The 14479-nt window shown below is 46.5% G+C and overlaps 1 long non-coding RNA gene across 1 annotated transcript; it reads left to right on the forward strand.

The window, feature by feature from the left end:
- Positions 1–9323: 9323 nt before the first annotated feature.
- Positions 9324–13137, forward strand: LOC109502060. The gene is made up of 2 exons (XR_002160404.3): positions 9324–11004; positions 12743–13137. It is a non-coding gene; the product is annotated as an uncharacterized LOC109502060 (long non-coding RNA).
- Positions 13138–14479: the final 1342 nt, after the last annotated feature.

A 14479-nucleotide genomic window follows, 5' to 3' on the forward strand; every position in this document is an offset into this window, starting at 1 on the left:
TGCACTCCCACTCTGCCCCACCGGCATCTACACAGCACAGGGGTGCCTCTGACACACAAGTGTGATCATGTCAGGTCCTTGCTCAAAACCCTCGATGGACCTGAAATAAAAGCTAAAACTACAGAATGACTAGGGGGGGAAAAAAAAACCAAAAAACAACCCATGAGCCCCTCCACAACCTTGGGGTAGACAGACATTTCTTAGCCGAGACACCAACCACATAAGCAAGAAATGGATAGACCCGACTGCACTGGGATTAGAAACATCTGCTCTTTGCCAGATGCTGGTATGAAAATGAAACGACCAGCCACTGCTGCAAGAAAATAGTCACAAAACGGGTCCCTGATGCAAGACTTCTCTGTAGATACAAAATGTGTATAAAGAATTGCAACTCAATAAGCCAATAACCCAAGTAAAGGAGTGAACACATACTCCACACCTGTACGTAGTATAAGAAGGTGTATAAGGACATGAGGAAATACCCAGCATTGATTCCATCAGAGAAATGCAAATGAAGATCACAGTGAGGGGCTACCATGCACCCACCACAGCAGCTGCAGCCGAGAAGACCGACAATCCCAGGTGTTGGCGAAGGCGCAGGGCCCGTGGGGAAACAAAACAGCACAACCGGCAGGCTTGGGTGGTTCAGTCAGTTGAGCATCCGGCTCTTGATTTTGGCTCAGGTCACGATCTCCCAGCTTGTGAGTTCCAGCCCCGCGCTGGGCTCTGCACTTGGAAGTGTGGAACTTGCGTAGGATTACTTCTCTCTCTCTCTCTCTCTCTCTCTCTCTCTCTCTGTTCCTCCCCTGCTAGTGCTCTCTCTCTCCCTCTCTAAATAAATAAATAAACTTAAAAAAAAAAAAAAACAACGGCACAACCTCCCTGTTTGTAACTTTCTTGTAAAGTTAAACATACATTAAAGTGTGCAACCCAGAAAGCCCGCCGCTAGACTCTGCTAGGTCTACAGATGCTCAAGCGAAATGAATACATAGGCCCAAGGAACGCTTGTATGCAAACACTCACAGCAGCTTTGTTCATAATAGCAGAAAACTGCAAACAACGCAGTGTCCATCCACAGACGCATGGACGAATAAACTGTGCTAAATCCTATGAGGAGGATTCTGCTTAACAACACAAGGGAACTGCTGATAAACACGACGTGATGATAAAATCACAAAAATTTTGTGCTGAGCAAACTAAGCCAGACCTCGGAGAGCACGTGCAGCATGACTCCACGTAAATGAAGTTCTAGAACTTGCAGCACACTCCAGTGGGAGGCGGAGGGTTGACTGTGCAGAGACTAGGGCACCCACTGGGGTAATGAAAACGTTCTGTGTCTTGACCAAGGCAACAGTTACATAGTTATATATACATTGACCAAAACTCAGACTATATACTTAACGTGGGTGCATTTGATTGTATGTAAATGATACCTGAATAAGGGTGACTGCGTTTGAAATCTCCCTTGGCTCCAGGTTCATGTTTCACGTCTTCCAATACCACTCTCCCCTACAGCTAAACTCTACTGCTTCCTGAACACATTCCTGCCACAGGACCTTTGCAATGACTGCTGCCGACCTGAAACGGTCTTTGTTCCGACATGTGCCTGGCTCTCTTCCTCACCTCCTTCACGTGTTTGCTAGAGCGCTACCTCCTACGTGAGTCCTTCCCTGACCCTGCTGCTTAAAAATTGCAACAAAGCTGCCCACAACCTTAACCATCTCCCGCCTCGCTCTATTTGTCCCATTGCACTAAGCGCCTTCCAGCACGGTTACATATTTTAGGTCGTTATTTGTACGTGGTAGGCACTCAGTAAATACCTGTGAAATCAACGTGTGGGGCGCCAAAGTGTCAGGCCTTGTTTCAGGGGAAGGATGGTAAGTTTCTACTCTTGTGAACTTTCTAACTGGAGGCAACAGACAACAAAATGAATATTTGCCATGATAGTTTTTTGTTGCTATGATGAGTAAAGCATAGTGGTGGCACCTGGGTGGCTCAGTTGGTTAAGCGTCTGACTCTTGATTTCGGTTCAGGTCATGATCACACGGTTCGTGAGTTCAAGCCCCACATTGGGCTCTGTGCTGGCAGTGTAGAGCCTGCTTGGGATTCTCTCCCTCCCTCCCTCCCTCCCTCCCTCCCTCTCTCTCTCTCTGCCCCTTTCCAGCTCATGCTGTCTCTGTCTCTCTGAAAATAAATAAAAACTTAAAAAAAAAAAGAAAGAATAAAGCATAGCAGGGAGACCGTGCAGTGAGACAGGCAGTCAGGGAAGATGTTAGTTTAGACAGGACAGTCGGGTGGCCTCCGGGAAGGGGACATTTGAGCAGAGACCCAGACGGCATCAGGGAGCCATACATTTGGAGGACCTCCCAGCGGATGCAGAGGAGCACCTGGGGAAGGGGGTGGGGCACTAACAGAAGAGTCCCAGCACCGGCCAGGGAGGGGAGCGTTCCACTAATGGGCAGGTACCATGCAGCATGGACCCCTGGGATGGGCAGTATGGGGGTCATCAGTGCCTCAACAGGGACAGGGACAGTCGGGGCAATTTCACACGCTCCCAGGTCTGGTAGAGTGGAGGGTGGTCATCTTAGTGCAGATTCATCTACGTATTCAGACATCTCAGCACCTACAATGTGCCTGCACTGACAGGTGGGGGACACAGCCGTGGACCGAGAAGACAGAAAGCGGCTCCCAAGAACCTGATGGCCAAGTTGGCGCCCACAGAAACCACTGAGCTCCAGCTTAAGAAAACAAGTGTATTGGAACGACACAGGATAGCTTCTAGAATACAAGGGGCTGTGCAGTAAGTAGCAGAACCAGAAACCCACCAGGACCTAGAGTGACAGGAATTCCTGCTCCTTTGACCTCTGCCCTTTAGTGACTTGACTCACACTTAGTCCCTCCCTCCTTCTCTCTCTCTCTGTCTCTCTCTGTCTCTCTCTGTCTGTCTCTCTCTCTCTGTCTCTCTGTCTCTCTCTCTCTGGTTCTACATTTCCTTGCCTTGACATCTTTCTGTCCATTTTATCTCCTTCTTTCTCTTTGCAGAACTGATTTCTTTTCCTTTCCACGTGTGTTTGACCAAACATAAAGCCCACTGCCCAAAACATGCCTTTCTTCAGTTTAAGATCAACCCAGGGGCACCTGGGTGGCTCAGTCTGTTGAGCCTCCGGGTTCAGCTCGGGCCATGATCTCACAGTTCATGAGTTCAAGCCCCAAAAGGGGGTGTCATTAAAGAGCCTGTTGGGATCCTCAGTTCCCCTCTCTCTACCCCTCTCCCACTTACACTCTCTCAAAAATAAATAAACATTAAAAAAAAAAAAAAAGATCAGCTCAGACATATTATCTTTACATCCAATTTGCAAATTCCTAGGAGAGAGGGTTTGGCCCAGTGCAGCAGGGCTTTTGCTGAACAGCCCCGCGTGAGGGTGCCTGGGGCAGCTATTGCGCGAGAGAGGACATCCCAGATGGAATACAGTATGGCAGGAGCCAAAATATACTTACACCCGATAAACCTGCTTTCAGAAATCTACCCTACAGAAATAAAACAACAGAAGTAAAACATTGCCTGTAGTCATCTGCATCCTTGTCTGTGGAGGCAAAGGCATTAAATCAAAGGTTGCAGACTGAACTGCCTACAGAAATCAAGGAGTGATCATGTAAATGAGCGAGGCTGGCTTGGCGAAGGCGATAGGGAGTGGTGGGGACTGTGGCAAAGTGGAGAGCTTATGTTCTTTCTAGAGGTAGACTCCTGCTGCTAGTTGCCAACTCTCAATGTTAGAAATCTGAATTTTAAGGGCTATCCATGATTTGGCAACTAATTCAAATTAGAAAACAAGAATGATTGGGGAGCCCGGGTAGCTCGGTCAGTTGAGCATCCAGCTCTTGATTTCTGCTCAGGTCATGATCCCAGGATCCTGGGATTGAGCCCCGAGCCGGGCTCCGAGCTGAGCATAGAATCTGCTTAAGATTCTCTCTCTCCCTCTGCCCCTTTCCTGCTCATGTGCACGCACATGCGCTCTCTCTCTAAAAAAAAAATAAATAAAAAACAAGAATGACAAAAAATGCACTGTAAGACCACTCTTTGTCAAATAGTATACACCCACAAAGAGCTGTAATTCAGCCTATAGGCACCAGGTTCTGGCCTAAATGCCCAAAATAAGTGTGTAAGTTAGAAGATCATAGAGCGTAGCAACACATAATTTTAGTAATCATTCAAATGATAACTAAAAGATTACAGAAACTTGGAAAATAAAATAACGTTAAGGAATTAGGATACAAGGTGATTGACACCATGTAATAAAAGGGGAGTATGTGTTGGGGCGCCTGGGTGGTGCAGTCGGTTAAGCGTCCGACTTCAGCCAGGTCACGATCTCGCGGTCCGTGAGTTCGAGCCCCACATCAGGCTCTGGGCTGATGGCTCGGAGCCTGGAGCCTGTTTCCGATGCTGTGTCTCCCTCTCTCTCTCTGCCCCTACCCCGTTCATGCTCTGTTTCTCTCTGTCCCAAAAATAAATAAATAAAAAAAAAAGTTGAGAAAAAAAAAATTTAAAAAAAGGGGAGTATGTGGACAAGAACTGGTATGTAATACTGCGAAATCGAAAATACTGTGTAGGGTGAAGGGTTGTTTTTAAGTGCTATTTTATTTAAAAATATTTTTAACATTCAGTTTTGAGAGACAGAGCACGAGTAGGGGAGGGGCAGAGAGAGAGGGAGACACAGAATCGGAAGCAGGCTCCAGGCTCTGAGCTGTCAGCACAGAGCCCCATGCGGGGCTCGAACTCACAAACCACGAGATCATGACCTGAGCCAAAGTCGGATGCTTAACCAACTGACACACCCAGGTGCCCTTATTTTATTATATATCACATACCTATGTGTTACATATATATATTACACGTGTATATGTAAAGCACTCCTGAAGGAAAGTCCTGCCGTGAGGTCCGGAAGCAGGCAGGCTGAGATTGGGGGACTGTTGGTGCCCCTTGAGGACATTTCTGAGAGGTGGGGTGAACTTTAGATGCTCCTCTCTATGGAAGAGGCTGTCTGCCAAGCTTTGTCATCCTCTGGTGACTCAGGGGCACTTCTGACAGTTATTAGTGATGATTTTACAGCATGGCCTAATTAAGTTACTACTACAGGCTTAAGCTTAAAAGAAAATTAGCTTCTTTCCTTCAACAGACCCTCAATGACAATGTCACCTTGTCCCAGAAATGTACTGACACATCATTCAATCCTCACGGTCCTTGGTAAGCAGAGCAGCTTCGTGTCTATGGCAGAACAGGTGTGAATGAGGACCACCTTTCCTAAGAGGTGGGGGTCCCTTTCGTTAGTTGCAAAGTACCTTCTTAAACCAGAGGGGCGTTTTTTGTGTGTCTTGAAGAAGCAAAGAGTTAATATGACGTATTTGGGGTGACTCGTGCCCATGGAGCACCAGCATCCATTGGCTAAATAGAAAAGTCACAAATCTCTTTTTGGTCTGTTCTGAAACAACTGTCGTCTCTACTCTTGTGTCATATGGGCAGGGTCCTCAGTTGGGAGGGCTCCCTAAGGAGAAGTTGATAGGGGTGACTTTGCCCAGTGTCTCAAGCCTGTTTAGGACTTTCTGAGGACTAATTGTCATAATCCGGGACGACCTATCAGGAGTGCATTTGTGCTCCTCAGACACTGTCTCAGAAATGCAGTGTCTACACCATTTCTGAGACAGACCCGGGTCCCTGAAACCAGCACAGCTCACATTCAGATGACATCTCAGACATCACAGGGGTCCACTCTTATTTCTATTAGTGTAAAATCACAGGTTATAGACTCTCAGATACAGAGTTGATGTAGATTAATGAAAAACTTAATCTGTATTTGTTACAGGTTTAGTTTAGATTAATTTGTATCTCAGATAACCATTTCGTGTAAATGGCCAGTGAATGCCGTCCTTGTCAACTGCACGATGGCAATAACTCTTGGGCATCGTAGCCCCACCTCGCCCCCCAGGAGAATCGGGGGGCTTCTCGGGAGAGGCGAATGGGGACCAGGTGAGAAAACAGCCTGAACCAAAGCCCAGAGGATGCGCTCAGTGTGTTTGCGAAAGGCTGGGCACAGCTTGCTAAGACCAGAGAGGTATGTGGGGCTAGATCATATCACCAAGGTAAGGAATTTGGATTTGCGTCCTTTAATGGCAAAGAGGAGAGGCAATGAAGGGTTTTAAACAAGGGTTTTTAATGTGTCATTCACATCTGGGTATCAGGTGGCGATAAATGCCATGAAGAACTAGACTTAGGAAGGTGATGGGATGGAGAGGCTCTTTTAGGTAGGAGATCAGTATAGAAGGAAAGGAGGAGAGTGTTGTGCGGCTCTCTGTGAAAAAAAGCATTCCAGGCAAAGGGGATAGAACTGCCAAGCCCCTGGGGTAGGACTGGGTCTTGCCTGCTTTCAGCAACACCCTGGGGGTCAGCATGGCTCCAGGAGAGTTGATCAAGGGGGAGGACAGTGCAGGTTGCAGACAGAGAGACGGTAGAGGGACAGATCTAGGTTCTTGATGGCTATTTTAGGGACCTGGAGTTTTAAAGTGAGTAGGTTAGGAAGCCTGTGTGGAGCACAGGTATGACAGAATGTGAATGGTGTTTTTAAAGGCTCACTCTGGCCACTGTGTGGGGAGGAGACTGCAAGGGGTGGGGCGTGGACAAGGCAGAAGAGGAGAGACTGCCCTCTAAAGGCTGGAACTGGGGCTGGTAATAATGGCTGGATATTGCACTTATTGTGGGTTTTTTTAAGTTTATTTATTTTGAGAGAGTGAAAGAAAGGGAGTGAGCATGAGTGGGGAGGGGCAGAGAGAGAGGATCCCAAGCAGGCTCCACACTGTCAGCGCAGAGCCCAATGTGGGGCTCGATCTCACAGTTCATGACCTGAGCTGAAATCAAGAGTCGGATGCTCAACTGACTGAGCCACCCAGGCACCCCTGTAGCTATCTTGAAGGACAAACCACTAGGATTTTCTGGTGAATTGCCTCAAGAGAATGGCATTCAAGAGAATTGCCCAACATTCCTGACCTGAGAACCTGGAAGGGCTCCATCACCTGTAAGAAAATGTGGACATGCGTGGGTAGAGCAGGTTTGCAGGGGGATTGTCGAGAGTGGTTTGGACATGTTGGTTGGGGTGCCTATCAGACCTGCCAGGCAGAGGTCAAGAAGGAGCTGGAGGCACTCGAGATCAGGCAGAAGACCTGGGCTATCGATTAAACCTGAAGTCAGCAGATGGTGTGCAAAGGCATAGGGCTGCATGGGTCACCAAGGACTTGGGGATGGACAGGAAAGGAGAGAAGAGGAGATGAGGGCCCAGGAGGCCCACGGAGTCTTTGGAAAGAGCGATTTGGTGGCATCGAGGGTTGAGAGGCTGATTAGAATGAGCTCTAGAAAGAATGGAGGAAGGCCTACGAGGCCGGGTGCTTCCTCTATCAGTGGAATAATAACGATAATGTCCATGCAGGTGTCCCAGGCTCGGCATGTTGTGGACACACGTACCGGAATGTCCAGGGGGAGGGACGGAGCTAGGGCAACATCCCTGCTTTTCAGATGCTGGAAGGGAGGCTGCACGAAGTCCAGAAGCCTGCCAAGTTCCTGCAGCTTGTGAGCGCTGGGCCTGCTACAGGGACACATACCTGGCTGGGCTGATGGTTTCCCCGTCCTTGATATCCTTCATGTGACCTGGCAGTGTTGGAAGGTGGGAGCCCTGCCACCAGCCGCGGGTGCTTAGGGGCCCTTCCACAGCAGGGGTGCCTGAGAGGAGCCACATTGTGGAACTGGATGAGTATGGCCCTGTCCACAACTCCCCGGAAGGGAGGTGACCACCTGAGAAAATGACAACGTGCCTAGTGATAACAGCCTTACTCAATGGGCCTAGATTTTTATAAAATACTTTTAAAAAGTGGTCTATCCATTGGCCTTAAAAGTGCTGCCTTTCAGTGGAACCTTGTGGGCAGCCACAGATGGGCCGGATCTTCACTGCCAGGCATTATTTTCCCAGCAGAGACGTCCATCCCCACCCCGGTGACCCAGAAGGCCACTTTTCAAAGAAGGATGAGCTGCCAAAGCAATGACACTCCAGGTCTGGACTTCATGCATCGGGGGATGCGTCACGCCTTGTGGATGACGAGGAGGGGGGCGGGGAAGGGGGATGCCGGCTAAACATCCACTCTCTTTATTGATCTGATTCATCCAATTACACGGGAGCCTCATCTAGGCAACGTTCAAGGGATGACTCAAATGTCACCTGAATGATGCCCGAATGGCTTCGGCCAGGACTTTTCATCTTTCTGATGTCACAGAAGGCTTTTCGTTACAGAGAATATTAATTGCAACCGAGGGCTGGGCGCAGAGTTAAACGGAAATGAAAAGTCCCAACGTGGCTATGCCACCACGATGTATTTACCAGGAGGACGGGCACTGGGCCAAGCTGAGCCAGCTGGGTGACTTTATCGTGATTGTCATTTCTATGTCTCTTCCTTAACTCGTACGTGATGGAAGGCAGCCTGTATCCTTGATACTTCTTTGCCAATTCAGATCTAATCATCAAAACTCAATTCTACACAGTGCGTCGGAGTCCCTGACTCACAGAGGTATTTGATATTTCAAGTGAGAAGACCCAGTTGTCCCCTGAAACAGTATCTAAGCTTTGATTTCCAAAGTTCCCCTGTATTTCTTGCAGGCCCTTTTTAAGATCAGAACTTAGCTTACCTGAATCCTCCAGTGTAAAGATGGAGAGGGTCTCTCAGGTTTCTAAACATATAGAATATCAAACTATTGTTTCTGTTAAAATCATTTCACTTTTGGGGCGCCTGGGTGGCTCAGTCGGTTAAGTGTACGACTTCGGCTCAGGTCACGATCTTGTGGCTCGCGAGTTCGAGCCCCGCGTCGGGCTCTGTGCTGACAGCTTGGAGCCTGGGGCCTGCTTCCGATTCTGTGTCTCCATCTCTCTCTGACCCTCCCCCCATTCATGCTCTGTCTCTCTCTGTCTCAAAAATAAATAAACGTTGAAAAAAATTTAAAAAAATCATTTCACCTTTTTTTTTTTTAATTTTTTTTTCAACGTTTTTTATTTATTTTTGGGACAGAGAGAGACAGAGCATGAATGGGGGAGGGGCAGAGAGAGAGAGGGAGACACAGAATCAGAAACAGGCTCCAGGCTCTGAGCCATCAGCCCAGAGCCCGATGCGGGGCTCAAACCCACGGACCGCGAGATCGTGACCTGGCTGAAGTCGGACGCTTAACCGACTGCGCCACCCAGGCGCCCCTCATTTCACTTTTATTACTTCTTTTTTGTAATGTCTGCTAGCCAAAAAAAAAAAAAAAAAAAAAGGACACACCCAGAGCCAAACAAAGTTGGGTTTTTTGATGTGATTCATAAAAACATGCATCATGGGGGACCATGTGGCGTCCCAGGAAGGAGGTACTGTAAAGGACCTTAAGGAGTTGGGGTGGGTGATATGGTGGAGTGGGGGCTCCAAGAAGCAGGGCCGTGCTCTGGCTTGACTGCTGTCAGGAAGCAGAGATGATTCCACTCCTGGATCTCAATAATTGTTATCCAGGAAGCAGGACAAACCATATGAGGTTAAAGTAGTGACTGGAAGAGAAGACGCCGTCTCTCGTGTTAGCCAGGTAGGGGATGTTGGATCGTTTTTGTGGTTCGAATGCGCTCCTGTTTTTGTCTGAGCAGACCTGATTACCAGCGCCGTTGTTTTTGTCTTGGTCCAGCACGGACACAGGGTGACCTGGCCTGATGGTTCAGTGAAATCAGTGTTCGGTAGGGCCAGCTGCGAGGGCCAGGCCAGCCCCACCTGCCAGGGGCTGCTGTCTTCTCACCATTCATCCATGTGCTTTTTTCTCAAACACATAATACGGTGTGCTGTCTCTGTGACGGGCACTCAGTGATTTACAAGCCCAAGTTCATTTAATCAGATGCCACCCTAGAACCCTCCCTCACCTCAGGTGCCGTGTCACCCTTGTCCTGGCTTCTCTCCGCAGCCTCCTACGGGCTGGTATCTGTGTGCTCCATGAGGACGGGGCCTTCTGTTTTTTTGGCTGCGGTATCCTCATTGCCTGGAACCTAGCAGGTGCTCAAAAACTTTGTTGATGATGCTGACGTTTAATTAAAGAATGTGTTGTCTGTATGATACATACATGCCCGGCCAAATCGCACCTGGTCTCTTCCAGTAGAAATTTTCCAAAGCTCTGATTCCCAGGGCCACTGTTCTAAAAGACAATTCGCGGTACTCCCATCCACCCCACCCCCCATTATCCATCCATCCATCCACTCATCCATCCATCCATCCACTTGCCCATCCATCCACCTGAGCACACATCCATCCACCCACCCACCTGACCATCCATCCATCCATCCATCCACCTGACCACCCACGCATCCATCCATCCATCCATCCATCCATCCATCCATCTACCATCTATCCACCCATCCATCCACCATCTATCCACCCATCCACCTGCACTAGTTTTTATTGGTTTGTACATAACTTATTCGAAAGTGAATGTCTTTAGAAAGTTTCCCCTAAATAAGTTTTCCTTTCTTGTTTTTCCTTCTCCGTGTGTTTACTGGGCTGCTATGTCAGGTGCTTTGCTAACTAACACGTGGCTGGGCCCGTGGGTCCGGGAGGCAACACTGGCGTCCTGAGCGCGAGGTCCCTCCGCCCAGGAAGTGCAGGAGACAGCCCGGCATAGGATGACCTGGGGTGGGGGGCTGTAGGGAGGGGAAGAGGACTTGGGATCCGCACAGGGGTACCGCGAGCCACACCAGCCACCGCCGCGACTACAGGACAGGAGGGGGCGGTACCTGGAGGGAGTGATGGGGCGGGGCTGGAGAGGGCCTGGCAAGGGGTGACGTGACTGACGTGGCGCAGCGAGAGGGCACAGGCGGAAGGGGCGTGGCCAATACGGGTGAGGGGCGGGGCTAGGCGGCTGCAGTTTAGATTGGGCGAGGCCTCCGAGGATAGCGCGGGTGGAGCCAGGTGAGTGAGGTGGAAGTCGGGAGGGACGTAACCTGGAAGGACAAAAAGGGGCGTGTAGGACCGAGCCCCAGGAGGTGGGAGGGATTCGGAGCCCGGGGCTGAGGGAGGGGACGGAACCCGAAGCGGGTAGTTTTTGGCACTTGGATTGTTGTACTTGATCCCTATAAGCATTCCTATAATCAAGCCATCTGGTCTCGCGGGCCCTTCGGGCGTCACCTGTCCGCACCTGTTCCGAGTTATAAGGCATCCAAGGTGTCCACGTGTAAATTTCTGTACCGACCTGCGCGCTACCCGCGCTCCCGGACGACAACATGGGGAAGGTCTGACACAAACTGTCCGGCCGTCGCCGAGACTGCGGGGCCTCAGGGGCTCCCAGGCCTCTGGCCCTTTCCTGCCTTCTGGATTGCTGGCTCCAAACCCATCTCCGCCCAGGCTGCGGGAACAGATGACAATTTGCCCCCAGTGACCCAAGTGATTAATATTTATCTACTGACACAAAGAAAGTACCACTTCCAGATAGCCCTATTCAGCTCACACACGGATGCTTAAGATCGTGATCAAGCTAGTGTTAATTTGAAATACATATAAAAGAAATTATTTTTAATGTTAATTCATAGGACTCAAACCCATGCTAGATCTGTCGGGGTATATCAGATTTAAGGCTGTGAACTGCCCTGTCACTTATTGGGATACCCAAAACAAAAGGAATTGGTTTTATAGGGTATCCCTATATCAGATGTTAAACTCCACACTTTTATCATAAACTTTTTAAAGAAATTAAATCAGCATTATTTAGCAAATTCTGAGGCCCATTTCTGGATTTTATAATAGAAGATAAGTGTTGTCATAATTGTACTCTATGGCTCATAATCAAAAGTAAATGAAAATGGATGAATTTCACAGAACTACAGGGGGATATATTTTTGCCTTATTAAGGATTTTTATACTTGATATTTAGTTGTATTTTTGCACATTATTAATGTTTTTGAGTCATCACCTGGGAATAAAAAATTATTTTGAGAAATTGCTAAAAAATTTTGTCTGGTTTTGCTTTTTGGTAAAGGGCACTGTTGTACTGTATTGTAAGAACACATAACTTACAGAACATTCCCACTTACAAAATGCTGAAAAATATTTGTTCTTAATGTTCTGTACCACTCGATGGACTTTTGGCCACAGCTGCAAGTCAGTTAATGTTCATCCCTGTTGGGAAGACTTACATACACAATATTTCCCTGAACAAATGCACATCGATCTAATCTATAGCTTCTGGATAAAAAAAAAAAAAAAAAAAAAAAATGACAGTCTAACAATAGTGTGGCAATCAAAGAACAAAACTCAAATACACTTTGATGTGATTGTCATTGTGATTGTGCTGAAGATAGAGTTGTCTGACGCTGTAGAAATCACTGCTGCACTGGACCTACACTTTACTCTATATTTTTATTTCAAGCACAGGGAAGGAATGCAGGGATTTCAGTAGCTCTCTTGGAATAAAAGGAAACCAAGGGGAAGAATCCAAAGATGGGTGCGTTCTGGAGAAAGAAATCAATTATGTACATGATTATGTACAAGGAAGACAGATATTGCCTTATTGAGCTTTCCAATATTTTTCTTCTGAAGAGAAATATCCTCTGACTTAAAAAAAAAAAAAAACTATTGACTGTTGTTGGCCATATCTTCGTTTTTACAACATGATACAACACATTTATTTCCCTTCTTTATTCTATTTTACCAGACTAAAACAACAATGACAAAAGCGAATTTCCTCCAGTGTCCTTGATGTCGAAGTCTGCAATTCTACCATGTTTTGAACTGGACTGGTAGCTCAGATTGGACTCAGATGAGGACTGTGGATTCCATTGTTTTGTTTTGTTTTTTAACATTTTTAATTTAATTTGAACTTAATCATGCAGGGAAATGTACACTTTTTGCTAAACAGTGATAATCATATAACCACCACCATGATCAAGATGCAGGATAATTCCGTTCACCCCCCAAAATTCCCTCATGCTGACCCTTTGTGGTCTGTGCCTCCCCCTACACCCCTACACACATCCCTGACGATGCCCCCTCCATCCCTAAAGTTTTGTCTTTGCATGAATATCATATAAATGGAATCATCATACAGTATGTAACCTTTTGAGGCTGGCTTCTTTCATTTAGCATAATGCATTTGAAATTTACCTGAATCAATATTTCAGTTCTTTTTATTCTTTATATTCCATTTAGTGGTGTGTCACAATTTATCCATTCGCCATTTGAAGGGCAGTCTCTGGCAATTATGAGTAATGCTGCGATACATGCCAGCATACAGATTCTGTATCACTTAAAAAAATTTTTTTCATTTGGTGGCACAAGAACAGACACTCAGATCGGTGGGACAGAATAGAGAACCCAGAAATGAACCCACAAACGAATGATCAACTCATCTTTGACGAAGCAGGAAAGAATATCCAATGGAATAAAGACAGTCTCTTCAGCAAGTGGTGCTGAGAAAACTGGACAGCGACATGCAGAAAAATGAACCTGGACCACTTTCTTACACCAGACACAAAAATAAACTCAAAATGGATAAAAAAAAGTTTCACTTGGGAGTAGGATTATGGGTTTTGGTGCTATTAGAAATGGTCCTGTCTGTGTAATTCCTTTTTTTTAAATTTATTTATTAATTTTGAGAGACAGAGCAGGAGGGGCAGAAAGAGAGGGAGAGACAGACAGTCCCAAGCAGGTTCCACACTGTCAGCACGGAGCCCAATGCGGGCTTGATCTCATGAACTGTGAGATTATTACCTGAGCCAAAATCAAGAGTCAGATGCCCAATTGACTGAGCCACCCGGGTGCACCTGTAATTCCTATTTTTAATTGTTCACTGCTAGTACATAAAAATACACTTAATTTTTGTATACTACTTTATATTCTGTGACCTAGCTAAATTTACTTCTTAGTTCTAGAAACTATCTTGTAGATTTCTTCTAAGCACTGCTTTACCTGGAATCCACAAACTTTAATGTGTTCTATATTTTATCATTCAGTTCAAAATATTTTCTGATTTTTCTCATGACTTCTTTGACTCATAGGTTTAGAAGTGTCCTTTCTTATTTCACAATGTTTTCGTATATTCCAGATACCTTACTGTAATTATTAGTTTCATTTCATTATAATTAGGAAATGTACTTTGCAAAATTTTAGTTATTTCAAGTTTGTTGATGTTTGTTTTATAATCCCCCAAAATTGCCTATTTTGATGAATGTCCCATGTGCACCTAAAAAGATTGTGTATTCTATTGTTTTGGATGGAATGTTTTCCAAATCTCAATTAGATGAAGTTGATTTATAATGTTCAGGTTTTGTATATTTTGCTGATTTTCTGCACTAGAAATTATTGATTATTGAGAGAAGACTGCTGACATCTCCAGGAATAATTGTGAATTTTCTTCTTAATTCCATCATGATTTGCTCCATGAATTTTGAAG

Source organism: Felis catus, chromosome C1 (genome assembly GCF_018350175.1).
Source record: "Felis catus isolate Fca126 chromosome C1, F.catus_Fca126_mat1.0, whole genome shotgun sequence".
In the NCBI taxonomy this organism is placed as follows: domain Eukaryota; kingdom Metazoa; phylum Chordata; class Mammalia; order Carnivora; family Felidae; genus Felis; species Felis catus.